The sequence below is a fragment of the Vulpes vulpes genome, chromosome 13, assembly GCF_048418805.1.
Source record: "Vulpes vulpes isolate BD-2025 chromosome 13, VulVul3, whole genome shotgun sequence".
Taxonomy (NCBI): domain Eukaryota; kingdom Metazoa; phylum Chordata; class Mammalia; order Carnivora; family Canidae; genus Vulpes; species Vulpes vulpes.
In genome coordinates this window covers 92717160-92732908 of record NC_132792.1, presented here as the reverse complement: position 1 = coordinate 92732908, position 15749 = coordinate 92717160, and the positions used below count along the sequence as shown (strand labels likewise).

Here is a 15749-nt window from a genome sequence, read left to right as displayed (position 1 = left end):
GAGGGTAAGGGAGCAGTCTTGAAAAACTGAGCTTTTAATCTGTAGGATCTAATGCTAACTCCAGGTAAATAGTGTCAGAATTGAACTAAAGAACACCCAGCTGGTGTTGGTTAAATTAGCTGGTATGGGAAAAAACCCGTATGTCTGTTAACCAGAGTATTCTGTGGGTACTGTACAGAGGAAACAGAGTTCTCCTTCAGCTTGTTTTTTTTCCCCCTTGACTACTATACTGGACAGTGCTCATAACCACTGTTGTGTACTTCTCTACTAAAAAAATATGTAGTTTATTCTCAGAATCTAAGGATAGGTTTTTTTTAAAAGATTTTATTTATTTATTCATGAGAGGCACACACAGAGAGAGAGGCAGAGACACAGGCAGAGAGAGAAGCAGGCTCCACGCACAGAACCCGAAGTGGGACTCGATCCCGGGACCCCAGGATCATGCCCTAGGCCAAAGGCAGGCACCAAACTGCTGAGCCACCCAAGGATCCCCATAAGGACAGTTTTGTATTAGGATGTCTATTCATAATTCATAGTATTAAAAAATAAGAAAAGTTATCTATTTCAAAATAAATTAAAAAATTAAGTCAGTATCCACTCCTACTTAGTAAGATGAAACATGACACAGAAATAGAAAAATCCTAGAGTGGGTGGCTCAGTCAGTTAAGCATCTGCCTTCAACTCAAGTCACAATCCCTGAAGCTCCCTGCTTCTGCCCCTCCCCCTGCTCCTTCTTTCTCTCTCTCTCTCAATGAATAAATAAAATCTTTAAAAATATATATATAAGAATCCTTCTATTATATATCTAGAGCTAAAGCTCAAATAAACTCTGGCATCATGGCTTAATGGCAAACCTTAGAAACAGTCTTACTAAATTTATAATAATACTTTGACCTGTTCTGAAAGTACTAAACAATGCAATTAGATAACATACCAAATAAGATGGATACTAGAAATGAGTTGGGTCAGAATAATTATTTATGCATGATTATTTATATGGAAAAAAACTAGAAAAATTAAACGAAGTACCATCAAAAACATAGATTTTTTTTTTTTTAAGATTTTATTTGACAGAGAGAGCACAAGCAGGGGGAGTAGTAAGCAGAGAAAAGGGAGAAGCAGGCCCCTTGCAGAGCAGGGAGCCGGATGCGGGGCTTGATCCCAGGATCATGACCTAAGCCGAAGGCAGATGCTTAACCAACTAAGCTATCCAGGTGCCCCATAAACAAGAGATTTATATAAACCAATTACAAAATACTTACAGCAATTACAAAATTTCTATACAAAATTCTATATACAATTACAAAATATATATAGAAATAGCTTTTACATACTAAAAACAGCCAATTATAAAAATACACCTTAAAAACAAACCATTCAAAACCATAGATACCTGCTAAAAGGAATCAATGCTTCTTGAGTAAACAATCAGAGCAAGGTAAGTACAAGATGAGCCTGAGACATCTCACACCAAAAAAATAAAGTAGTACTCAGAAAATGATGGGAATATACCAAAGTACATGGGGCCATCTTGAAGACCTTGCTGACCAAAAACAATAAATTTGAGCATCAAAATGAATAAGCACAGGGGTGCCTGGGTGGCTCAGTTGGATAATCAACCTTAAGTTGGTTAAGGTTGATTTCGGCTTAGGTCATCATCTCGGGGTCCTGGGATTGAGCCCCATGGGCTCCCCCACTCAGTGGGGAGTCTGCTTCTCTCTCTCCCTCTGCCCCTCCCCTCTCTCACATGTGGTCTCTTTCAAATAAAATCTCTTTAAAAAAATGAATAAGGACAGGGACGCCTGGGTGGCTCAGTAGTTGAGCATCTGCAGGTGTGATCCTGAGGTCCGAGATCGAGTCCCACATCAGGCTCCCTGCCTGGAGCCTACTTCTCCCTCTGCCTGTATCTCTGCTTCGTTGTGTCCCTCTGAATAAATAAAATCTTTTAAAAAAAGTTTTGTTTTCTTTTTTAAGATTTTATTTATTTATTCATGAGGGACACAAAGAGAGAGAGAGAGAGGCAAAGACACAGGCAGAGGGAGAAGCAGGCTCCAGGCAGGAAGCCCGATGTGGGACTCGATCCCGGGACTTCAAAATCACACCCTGGGCCGAAGGTAGCATTAAACTGCTGAGCCACCCAGGGATCCCCAAAACAAAACTATTTTTGGGAGAACACAATTCAACCTACAACTGTATATTGGATAATTATAAAATAGCTTTGTTAAAATCTCTAAATTTAATCACTGTATTGCAGTTAAGAAAACATCCCTGTATTTAGGAAATAAAAGCTAAAGTATTACTTAAGGGTAATAATAAGACATGATATTTGCAACTGTTTTTCAAGTGGAGGGGGTGGGAATGTCTAGCTTGTACAGGAGTAAATGTAACTTCTTGGGTGCCTGGGGTTGTTTAGTTAAGCGATGGACTCTTCACCTCAACTCTTTTTTTTTTTTTTTAAAGATTTCATTTATTTATTCATAGAGACACACGGGGGCGGGGGAGAGGGGGAGACACAGAGGGAGAAGCAGGCCCCATGCAGGGAGCCCAGCGTGGGACTCGACCCGGGTCTCCAGGATCACACCCCAGGCTGCAGGCGGCGCTGAACTACTGCGCCACCCCCGGGGCTGCCCTTCACCTCAACTCTTGATCTCAGGCTTGTGAGTTCAAGCACCAAGTTGGACTCCATGCTGAATGAGGAGCCTACTTAAAAAAAAAAAAAAAAAGTAACTTCTCACAGCTTTATATCTTCATCTGTAAAAATACAGATATTAAGAACACTAACTCAGAGCACCTGGATGGCTCAGTCAGTATGCACCTGACTTGATTTTGACTCAGGTCGTGATCTCAGGATCCTGAGACTGAGTCTCATGACTGGCTCCATGCTCAGCAGGGAGTCTGCTCAAGATTTTCTCTCTCTGGGACGCCTGGATGGCTCAGCGGTTGAGCATCTGCCTTTGGCTCAGGGCGTGATCCCACAGTCCCAGGATGAAGTCCTACGTCGGGCTCCCTGCATGGAGCCTGCTTCTCCCTTTGCCTATGTCTCTGCCTCTCTCTCTCTGTCTCTCATGAATAAATAGATAAAATCTTTAAAAAAAAAAAAACTTTTTTTCTCTCTCCCTCTGCACATGTGTGCATGCTCTTTCTCTCAAATAAGTAAATGTCTTTAAAAAAAGAAACTCAGTGCTCACTTTGAGAGCATATATACTAAAACTGGAAAGATGCAAAGAATAGCACAGCCTGTAGACAATGATGAAACAAATTTGTGCAGGATTCTGTATTTTTTTAAATCCTTTCATTAAATAAAATTACTAAATGTCAGAATACTTAAGTCAGATTTTCAAAAGAAAAATACTTAACTCATAGAGTTTTGTCAGAAGTGAACTACTTAAAATATCCAGTATTTATCACTGTGACTGGCATGCAGGCAATACTCAATGAACATTAACTGCTCTTCTTGCTGCTGTTTTCATGGTCCTCATCATTCATGTATGTAGTATTGGCACAAGAATAAACAATATTTGGGAAAGAATGAAAGCCCAGAAACAGACATGAAAGTAAACAAACCCCATTTAAGGTATTGTTTAATGTGGTTTTTTTTTGTGTTTGTGTGTGTGTGTGTGTGTGTGTGTGTGTTTTGAAACATCTACCTGTCTCTGTGATTTCTCTATTATTTCTCTATTATATCAGAAATGTCTTTCAGGACACTCACACAGAATTCTTCTGGACCTAGAAGCTAGATGACCCCTTAGCCATTATCTACTTTCTTATTCTCTTTTCTAATTTTTTTTTTTAAGATTTTATTTACTTATTCATTGGAGACACAAGAGAGAGGGGCAGAAACACAGGCAGAGGCAGAAGCAGGCTTCATGCAGGAAGCTCGATGTGGGACTTGATCCTGAGACTCCAAGATCACGCCCTGAGCCAAAGGCAGATGCTCAACCACTGAGCTACCCAGGTGTCCCTAGCTTTTCTAATTTAAAGGGCATCCTCTTGTTACAGAAGTCAGGAGATAAAAAGAAGACATGCTAGGCATTTCCTGTTATCTATTATGTCACCTTCCCTAAGTTGTGCATCTGTGGCTTCCTTCTAGCTTTGAATTTATCTCTAAGAATCATCTACATTGTCATTTTTTTTTCTAGGTATCAGTCATTCTAAAAATCCTATTCATCTTCTGACAACATCCTAAGAGGTTCTTGACCTTCTCCTCTATTTGACCTTTATCATGAGTTCCTCCTTCTGACTAAAGTTCTGGTCATTAAAAAAAAAAAAAAAAAATCAAACAATCACAGCAGAAGAAGAAGAAGAAGAAGAAAAAAAAAAATCCCAGCAGGAGAAGCTAAGGGGGTGAGGAGTAATGAGATGAGATGGGGGTAGGGCTTTAGCTCCATCATAACCTGCCACTATTCCTACCAAATTCTTTGATATTGCTAATTACTATCATTTCTCAATCACTAAAAGGACTACATAAATGCAGATACAATCCATAATTCTTTTCTGACCCGCTCCCACATACAGTGCTTCTCAAGCTCTTCATATAAAAAGTTTGGGACATTTTTAGACTTTTCATCCTTTTAGGTGGTATACCGTGTGTCAGAATCTGAAATCACAGACTCTTACTGGTTTTCATACATTTCCTAAAGCCCAGGGCATACATCTTCTTGAAGTCCAGAACTACTTTTCCTGTTACTTTTAATATAAACCCAGGACAAAATGGTCCCTACTCCAAGAGTTCTTTCTATAATTTTCATATAACTTTTTTCTACTGGCCATAATTAAGTTCAAAACAGCAAATACTTTTATAGCTTCTTTTACCACCTAAAACATGAAATTGTATTTTTACATGCTCTGCTTGCAAAAAAGCAAACTTCCAGAAGGTGCTGGGATATTTGACTTTTTCCATCATAATTAGTTTGCTTCTGTACTAACATGTTAAATAAGAAGATAGCATCTCAGGGGCACCTAGCTGGCTGGCTCAGTCAGTAAATCATGCAACTCTTGATCTCGGGGTCATGAGGGTGTTCACCACAGCGCTTACTTTAAAAACAAAAAAAGGTATCATCTTCATCCACAACTTTCAAATATTCTACCCGTTTCTACAACCAAATAGCATATTTCCATACAGATGTCTAACTTTTTTAACTGATAGGTTACTTTCTCTCCCCTTCTGTGGCAAAAACAACTACTCTTCCACCAAAAATTCATTTTTCCCTTCTAAGGTTGTCACTGGAAGGTAGCCCTGCCAAAAGACTATTTTTCTTAGCTCTACTTGCAACCAGATATATGCATGTAACTCATTCACCTCAACATAATGTAAGAGGAACTGATGCGTGCCAGAGTTTTTAAGAAGTACAGCTGCTACCTGGGTGGCTCAGCGGTTTAGCGCCGCCTTCAGGCCAGGGCGTGATCCTGGGGACTAAAGATGGAGTCCCACATCAGGCTCCCTGCATGGAGCCTGTTTCTGCCTCTCTCTCTCTCTCTCTCTGTGTGTGTGTGTGTGTGTGTGTGTGTGTCTCATGAATAAATAAATAAAATCTAAAAAAAAAAAAAAAGGAAAGTACAGCTGCTAGGGATATAAGAATAAAATATAAAGAAAAGAAATCCCCTTGTTGTATATACTTTTTTTTTTTTACTGCTTTTTAAGACTTACAAGTCACTGCCAAATCAAACTTCAGTTTCTCCATTAGATTTAAGTACAATGGGGATCCCTGGGTGGCGCAGCGGTTTGGCGCCTGCCTTTGGCCCAGGGCGCGATCCTGGAGATCCTGGATCGAATCCCACATCGGGCTCCCGGTGCATGGAGCCTGCTTCTCCCTCTGCCTGTGTCTCTGCCTCTCTCTCTATCTCTCTGTGACTATCATAAATAAATAAAAAAAAAAAATTAAAAAAAAAAAGATTTAAGTACAATGTTTAGGGGATCCCTGGGTGGCTTAGCGGTTTGGCGCCTGCCTTTGGCCCAGGGCGCGATCCTGGAGTCCCGGGGTCAAGTCCCACGTCGGGCTCCTGGTGTGGAACCTGCTTCTCCGTCCTCCTGTGTCTCTGCCTCTCTCCTTCTCTCTGTACATCTATCATGAATAAATAAATAAATAAATCTTAAAAAAAAAAGGTACAATGTTTATTTGAATTCAACCTGAGCACTGATGCCACTAGTTTAGCTCTAGGCCTGCCACTCCACGGAGCCCTGAGTAAAAAGCAACTGTGGTTACTGCATGAGGTTCTAATGAGGAACTAGCTATTTGTTGACATTTCTTTCTCCCATGCCCATGATAAGCAAACACTGCCAGCAGACTGTTACACTGTCATACAATTTAAAGCATTTAATTAGTGCTGCTTACTCTGTGCTATTGTTCTGGATGCTTGGGATAACTTCTGTAACCAAAACAAAGATCCCTCCCTACCTTCATAGAGTTTACATTCTGGTAGCAGCCACTCTTATCATTTAGACTTGGCACAACAATTTAAAACCTATCTGCCAATACTTATGTAGACTTAATAAACATGGGCAATGATGGAACTGTTGGGAGTGATGTGTAAAAAAGTTGTACGATAGATATTCTATGTGGAATAATAATCCTATAAAATCAACCTAGCATTTCTATTAGAAAACAATGCTCCAGGGACACCTGGGTGGCTCAGCAGTTAAGCGCCTGCCTTCAGCCCAGGGTGTGATCCTGGAGACCGGGGATCGAGTCCCGCATTGGGCTCCCTGCATGGAGCCTGCTTCTCCCTCTGTGTCTCTGCCACTCTCTCTCTCATGAATAAATAAATAAAATCTTAAAAGAAAACAATGCTTCAGCTTATTAAAGAGGACAAAGGGGGGACGCCTGGGTAGCTCAGCCGTTTGAGCCTTGGGCTCCCTACAGGGAGCCTGCTTCTCCCTCTGTCTATGTCTCTGCCTCTCAGTGTCTCTCATGAATAAATAACTACATCTTAAAAAAAAAAAAAAAAAAAAGAGGACAAAGGGTACATTCTTAGATACAACTGAAGAAATAAAAGGAAGGAAAAGAAGAAAAGACTTCTAAGATCTTTAAGGAAATCTTTGTCAATGAAATTTGACACTGTAGTAAATCAGTAGCAAACAAAATTTCCATTTGGAGCTTTAGATGAGACTTTTCATCCAGAAAGTAAGGAATTTGTGTAACAATAATATTCACAGGAACAAGCCAGTATGGAAGAATCCTAGTTTCTTTCAGAAGGAAGGGAAGCTTTGAATGGCTGATGAGTCTGTACCAAGGTGTAGGAAACTGCCATTTAAACTGGGCAAATTAAAAAATAATAATAATAAAAATAAATAAATAAATAAACTGGGCAAATTTAAAAGCATGCTCTCTTTCTCTAGCATATCCAAAATGTGACGTAGGACCATTCAGACAATGCAGATCTTCCATGTATTTCTACCAACTCATCTAGGAATAAATGATTTAATTAGTAGAAATAAAGGCAATGTTGCATATTAGAAATTTGAGCCAGCTTTAGAGTCAGTCATGTTTGAGCATAAACTCAATGTAGGGGAGAGGAGTGTCAGGGAAAGACAGAAGCTGACTATATACACACAGACTCCACATATATTTTACAAACCCAAACTTACAAGTGGACAGCATTTTCTACAGTTTAGTCTAATACCCAATCTTTTGCCTGCTTTGTTTTTTTGATAAATCAAATTTAGATCTAAAAAAACAAAACAAAACAAAAAAAACTTGATTGGAAAAGACATCCAAACATTGTCTCTTTGTTAATCTGGGCTGAACATCTTATTATTAAAAGATAAAGAATGCTTTGGAATTAGTATAACAATTTTTCATGACAAAGCCAAATCTACAAAAAGAAAGCATTTACTACAGTTTAGTGTAATAATACATCTTTTTCAGTTCATATAATATCTGACCTTGATTGCCATTATGAAATATGTATCACAAAGCTACTTCAACTAAAAAGAAAACTGTAAGTGGTTGAAAATTCTCAGCCCCAACAAAAATGTACAGTTTAAGGAATAAGGAAAAAGAAATCCTCCTTTCCATCACTCTCTTTATCCCTAAGGAAGTTGTCTTATAGGGAACAGGCTTATTGTCAAGTAAATTCAGTTCCACTAGTCATCACTAGTCATGTGACCTTAGCAAACTACATATATTTTCTTTTTTTTTTTTTTTTAAGATTTTATTTATTTATTAGAGACACAGGGGGTGGGGGTGCAGAGATACAGGCAGAGGGAGAAGCAGGCTCCGTGTGGGGAGCCTGACGTGGGATTCGATTCCGGGTCTCCAGGATCATGCCCTGGGCTGAAGGCGGCACTAAACCTCTAAGCCACCGGGGCTGCCCTACATACATTTTCTGATCCTTAGTTTCTTCACATGTAATAAATAACTATCTCATTCACAATTTTTTTTTTTTTGTATTTTGAAAAGGTATTTCAAATACCTAACCGTGATAATACATATGAACTACAAGTGGAGCATACCATCTGCTACAAAACAGGTTTTCTTCCTTCTTAATGCCTATGACAAGTAAACGGGTGGGAAACAGGAAAAAAAAAAAAGGGACAAACTTCGACATTAGATTAATTCCTCATTTTACCAAGCCTTTTTTTCTACTTTCCTCATTTCTATTTCTCACTTCCAATCTTTTGAAGCTTTCCCATTTTTCACATGTCCTACAGGTATAGAGTAGGAGACAGGCTTAAAGTGCCTGGAACAAGCAGGTGAGAGAACTAAGGCAGACCTCTCCGCCCACCCCCCCCCCCCGCCCCCCCCATACTTAAATTCAGCTTAACAGCAAGGCCTCACTGGGAGGGTCCTGGCATCCTAATAAGAAACTCATAACAATGATTTTTAAATGGTGAAGAGCTGGGAAGGTGAGAAGGTAACTGGCAAGGCAATGGGATCACCTCCCGTATAATCAAAACATTTAGTAGACCAAACATTTCAGATGTTAAGAGCTCTGGTTTAAAAAAAAACAAAAACCTGAAAATCAATCAGAACACATTTGCCAATGAAACACTATTAAATGTTTGTCAAATTCTTATAAACTCGAATGGTCTGCCTGGAAATCTAACCAAAAAAGGCTAACCTCCCCGAAAAGACCTTCTGGGAAAAGATTTTGATTTTCAAAAACCCAAATGACAAACTCTGAGAACACATCTACTTAGAATTTTAGTGGCTTTTTCTTTTTCCTTTTTTTAAAAATCTTTTTTGCAAACCTTAAACAGCTAACCATTTTCTAATGTCTATGCTTATTTTGTTCTAACTAGTAACTAAATGTGTTAAAGAAAAAATTCCAGAACAATTACTTTTTTTTATCAATTAAAAATTTTTAATGTTTTAATGATAGTGGCTATTTTCCTGATATAATGCAGCAAAGCTATCATCCAAATAATAATTATCTGTTAACTGATATTGCATCTACCTCAATGAATATAAAGCCCTTATCTTTATAATTTTGCTGCAAAATAAATCTGAAATGTTTTTTAAAGGCCTTATTTTCCAATGCACCTTACAGTAAAACTTCTATATAAGAATTGTGAACCTGCATTTATGTCATACCTATCTGTAATGAAATGTCTAGAAAATTAAATCAAGTCTTCCTGTCTAGAGAATTGAGTCCGTTTACTTGAGGCTACACGTATCTAGTGCAAAAGGATTCATTAAAGTTTCAGAGGTATCACACACTAATACCATCAAAAACCAGAGAAGTGTTGTACTGGATTACCACACTAAAAAGATCTACTAATCTATGAAATTTATAACAGTTTCATAATCTCAGCCAGTCCCACCCAATTTCTAAAAGGCCGTAGTCATGCTGCAAACATTTTTATAACATCAAAACTAGCACAGTATTTTTTACACCACTGGTTTAATAAATATCCACTTAGGGCAGCCTGGGTGGCTCAGCGGTTTAAGCACCCAGGGGGTGATCCTGGAGTCCCAGGATCGAGTCCCATGTCAGGCTCCTTGCATGGAGCCTGCTTCTCCCTCTGCCTGTGTTTCTGCCTTCCTCCCTCTCTCTCTCTCTATGTCTATCATGAATAAATAAATAAAATCTTTAAAAATAATAATAATAATAATAATAATAATAAATATCCACTTAATGAAATAACACTACCTTTGCTAGAGAAAAGTCCCCTGCCAAGTCTATGGATCAGTTCTTTTACGACAACCCTTATTTACCTATTACTTAATTTTATTCCAAATTCTAGATTCTGAAATGTTTCCTTAAAATGTTATCAATATAAAAACTTCAACTGTGGGGATTCCTGGGTGGCTCAGCAGTTTAGCACCTGCCTTTGGCCCAGGACACGATCCTGGAGTCCCGGGATCGAGTCCCACGTTGGGCTCCCCGCATGAAGCCTGCTTCTCCCTCCTCCTGTGTCTCTGCCTCTCTCTCTCTCTCTCTCTATGTCTATCATAAATAAATAAATAAATAAATAAATAAATAAATAAATAAATAAATAAATCTTTAAAAAAAAGAAAAAGAATTTGCTTTAAAAAAAAAAAACTTCAACTGTAATAGAATCCCACATTGATATTTATATAAGGCTGAAAGGATATTAGAAACCATCTGGCCCAACTACCTCCTGTCTCAAATAGTGAAACTGAGGTGCGGGGAACTGACTGAACTAACCAAGGCCACACAGCTTTTTATTGTCCCTAGTGGCATTAAAATCCAGATGGCCTTCTACCTTGTAGTCCTTTCCTTATATCATGTTGCCTTCTCTGCTCCTTTCAAATATCTGACGGTTAGTAGTCTAAAAATGCCCTTATCTGTAAAATACTAATTGCATAAGAACAAATGTAAGAAATAAACTTGCCAAAGAACAATTATAAGTATTAAATTATGCAGCAAAAGCTACCAACTTTCTCCACTTCACTACCATTTCTACTTAATGCTAACAAACTGCTACATTATAAAAAAAAAAATTAGGGGATCCCTGGGTGGCTCAGTGGTTTAGCGCCTGCCTTCAGCCCAGGGCGTGATCCTGGAGACCTGGGATCGGGTCCCACATTGGGCTTCCTGCCTGGAGCCTGCTTCTCCCTCTGCCTGTGTCTCTGCCTCTCTCTCTCTCTGTGTCTCTCATGAATAAGTAAATAAACTCTTAAAAAATAAATAAATAAATAAATAAATAAAATTAGAGAAATGACTAGCCTTCATAATTAGTTTAAGAAAATCTAGAGTTTATGGGCAACCCAGGTGGCTCAGCGGTTTAGTGCCACTTTCAGTCCAGGGCCTGATCCTGGAGACCTGGAATGGAGTCCACGTCGGGCTCCCTGCATGGAGCCTGCTTCTCCCTCTCCCTGTGTCTCTGCCTCTCTCTCTCTCTCATGAATGAATAAATAAAATCTTTAAAAAAAAAGAAAAGAAAATCTAGAGTTTACACACTACTAAGAACATTAAGCTGAAACCAATCTTTAAGTTTCAGTGGTCAGTCCTTTCCTTCCAGTACTTCCTGATTTTACTCACATCCACAGTAACAGCAGACATATCCTATAAACTTTGCATTCTTTTACACGCCATTACGTCAAGAAAATAAGGACTTTTTTCTTTCTGTCCTTGATTATAATATTGATTGCTATTAGTAACACGATAGGATAACAAATATATTTTAGAAAAAAAACTAGGTTTTCTTTTCCTTTCTTTCCTTTTTTTTTTTGTGGTGGATAGCTTGGGCTTTCTATATTCATTAAAACAGTAAAATATATTTATTTGAAATAAATCTTTAAAGACTAGTTTAACTTCAACTACAGTTTCCAGTTTATTAGGAATAGCAAAATGACGTTTAAATTCACATTTGCAAGTGTGTACAGTTTTATAAAATCATTTTCTAAAACAAAACTTTGAGTGTAAAAATCTAAAGAATTTTTTTTTCCTTTTTTTTTTAATTTATTTATGATAGTCACAGAGAGAGAGAGAGGCAGAGACACAGGCAGAGGGAGGAGAAGCAGGCTCCATGCACCGGGAACCCGACGTGGGATTCGATCCCGGGTCTCTAGGATCGCGCCCTGGGCCAAAGGCAGGCGCCAAACCGCTGCGCCACCCAGGGATCCCAAAATCTAAAGAATTTAACAATAGCTTATGAAAAAGCACTAAGTTTTATAAAAGTTTAGTAGAGAGAGTTTTGTTTTTTTTGTTTGTTTTTATTCTTGAGAGACACAGAGAGAGAGGTAGAGACAGACAGAGGGAGAAGCAGGCTCCTCACAGGGAGCCCGATGCAGGACTTGCTCCCTGGACTAGGGATCACGCCCTGAGCCCAAGGCAGATGCTCAACCGCTGAGCCACCCAGGTGCCCCGAGATAGATCTTCAAAATATGTGTAGCAAAATCTGTATTTATAAAGTCATAAATACACACAGAACTACATCTCTGTATAGAACTCAAAATTTATTAAGCATTTATTCTACTAGAGACTGTTCTCAATTATTCATATAAAACAGTTCCTTGCCACGTATATCACAGTCATAGAAAGAAATCATCATAATGTAAGGAGAATGTGCTTTCATACTGGAGGAGTTTTGTAGGAGCACAAAGATAAGAGCCAATATGCCAGTTTTTTACTAAGTATGCGCCACAATGACAATGTGTACTTGTTAATATTCAGGAGTTCAGTCTTCTGTACCTCTTCCTTCCTTCTAGCCATACAAGTTCAAGCACGGATTATCCCAATGCTCCCGATTACCCATCCCAAATTAGCCAACCCCAAAAGAAGTTCCAAAGCCTGGAATCAGCAAAAGGATTGTCTCTGTAGATTTTCTGACAGTCATGGTAAAAGAGAGGACAAGATGCTGCTGCTCTTTGTTTAGCATGTTTATAAAATGAGTAACATTTCAGGAGCAGCACAATTTGACTATGGCACCTTCCAGTCTGGGGCTTGCCACATACAGCTGATAATGTATCTGCGTTTGTTGATGTCCATCTTCTCATACTTCAGGAATACAGAACAACAGAAAAAAAGAATCTAGGGCTCCTACTTGCAAAATTCAGGCAGACACAGGGGATATACTGTGTGCCACTAGTTCTAGAAATAGTCCCCTTTGAGGGTCTTCCACTTCCTGGGAGAAAGTAGGATGTCCAAAGAACCTGCATATAAGCTCTCCTGCCATCCCACAAAAAGTAACTGCAGCAGCACTTCTATATGACACAGCTTAAAGCAGCAGGGAGTATACGGTATAAACTTCAGGGAGCCCCATATATGCACTCAAACCAAGGAAACTGAAGGGTGCTGCTCTCCTGGGCTGGTAATTCAGGCCATCAGTAACATCCTGTACTTTGAAATAATAGGATTCTCTCTCTTTCCTGTAGTGAGCTTCAAGATTTTAAAGAGAAACATCAGGTAAACTCAATCCAGACCAGGATATGTTGCCATCAAGTCTGCTAGTTCCAAGACAACAGTAGTGCTGCCGCAGCCAACAATTCCTTGGCACAGAAACATGCTAAAATGATATTGGCAGCAGCACCGGCTCTTCTCTTTCACCCTGTGCTGTTACTATAGCTCCTTTTGCTAAATCTGCCTCTGAGTTTAGACAGGAGCTGGATGGTTCATAATCACCCAGCAGCTGCAGCTGAGCAATACTCAGCCTAATTGTGGCACTGGAGCAGCTGAGAGGAAGAAAAGCGATAATACATACCCTACCATAGCCGCACACAAACTGCCATACACACTACATTCAATAAGATTACCAAGATAATTTAATAGGCACAGATTATCACCCTTAAAGAAAAGCAGTTATACTTCTCTGGAAGAACTCTGGATTTATATAATAGACCTGTTTAAATCTGAACTGAAGGTGACCTAAGCCATGTAGAGGTCTTAACAATGGAAGATCTTAACTAAAACTTCCTGTAAATATTCATATAACAAAGCCAGTGCCACAAACATCACCTTTATAACATGACTGAAAGTTCCTATAAGAATCTGGCAGAGATGTGATCTCTTCTTTAACTCTACATTGCAACAATGCAAAGCAATAAAATCAACATCTAAAACAGCAAGCAATCCATTACATAAAGCAAGTAGCATAATACAATGATTCCCAGAATTTTTGAAACTCCAACACCATACTGTCATTCGCTTTCTTGAAACAAAACATACTCTTCTGTTAGGTGCCATATGGCACATCTTCACAAAGCTTAAGTAAACGAAAACTTATTATGCTGAGAATTTCATGACATCCTTAAGAATATCAAAACTCAGGCCAAAATTACTCATCCAAAGAATTACTGTTACAGAAAACAGAAAATGGGGAGTGCTTGGGTGGCTCAGTTGGTTAAGTGTTTGCCTTCGGTTCAGGTCATGATCTCAGGGTTCTGGGATGGAGCTGGGACTCAACTGGATTCCGACTCCACTCCTCCACTCCGACTCCCACTCCGGACTCCCTGCTCAGTGTCTGCTTCTCCCTCTCCCTTTGCCCCTCCCCGCAGCTTGTGCTCCAGTGTGCCCATGCTCTCTCTCAAATATATAAAATCTTTTAAAAAAAGAAAACAAAATGGTTAAAAGACTTATTACCTTGATGCGATTTTGTCGCATTTACATAATTTTGTCACTTATATAATTTTATGAAAAATAAGCTGTATTTTACTGACAAAATAGTATCCATTAGTTTAATACACATTTTGACTACTTAATATTTATCATTCACAATTAAGCTAAAGAGGATTTAAAGTTAGTAATATCTGGTTTGTCTTCCCTCAAAACATTAATTAATGTATTATTTATATGTCAAAGTAGCGATAAACACTAGCTAAAATATGACAATTATGATTTAATAAGGCTAATCCTGTTTGCAAAGGATAGCCCAGGCAGTGTTCTAAAGGCAGTCACTAAATGTTAAGTTCTTTACCCAAGCACCTTATATAGTACATTACAGTCTTCTTAAAAAAAAAAAAAAAAAAAACACCCTTGGAATCACCAGCAGGTTAAAACTTTCTCACCACTACAGAAGCTGGGTCCCAATCACAACTTCCTCCCACCTCCCATATCTTTACTTGTAAAGAAATCACTTCCTTGCAGGTTTTTTTTTTTTTAATTATACTTTTATTTCCCAAGTTTGCATTCCCAGATACCAGAGTTTAGTAGTGCTTTTTGATATTAGGTGCTTTTTAAAATTGAAGTACAAATGACATACAACATCCTACCAGCTTCAACTGTATACATCATAGTGATTTGATATTTTTTTATTTGATATTTTTATATATTATGAAACAATTCCCTAAGTCTAATTACCACCTGTCACCGTACAAAGTTATTACAATATTATTGACTATATTCCCTATGCTGTACCTTACATTCTTCTGACCTATTTTGTAACTAAGTTTGTACCTCTTTTTAATATAATGCTAAAAGGATAAATGACATCTACACTGAACACTAGATCGAGTTAAACACGTTTATAAAGAAAAATTACTCACGTTAACAAATTTACTGCCTAAAAAGATGCAAATCTGGACTTTGTATAAATAAATCTTATACCACAGGTTGGTAATATTTCACTTAATACTGCATTGTTGCTATTAGCTTGTAACATTTATTCTTTCAACATTACATATCATGAAGGAGATCTATTTGCATGGACACTGATTTTTTTAGCTTGAGATTTTCCTGAATTAAAAAAAAGAAAACTCCACCCATATATTAATATTATACTTCAGTCATAAGACAAATTCCACCTATCACAGGAAGACGAGTCAAAGTCATAATTTCGCTTTCAGTAGACTAGAAAGGAGTCAATCTTGTGGTTTATGAAGTCAGCAAAAACATACTGCAAAATT

General features: G+C 38.4%; 1 protein-coding gene across 2 annotated transcripts in view; it reads right to left on the bottom strand.

The window, feature by feature from the left end:
* The window catches only part of YES1 (YES proto-oncogene 1, Src family tyrosine kinase), a 69453-nt gene that overhangs the window by 51645 nt on the left and 2059 nt on the right, over nucleotides 1-15749 (bottom strand). The gene's annotated exons all lie outside the window — the stretch shown is intronic.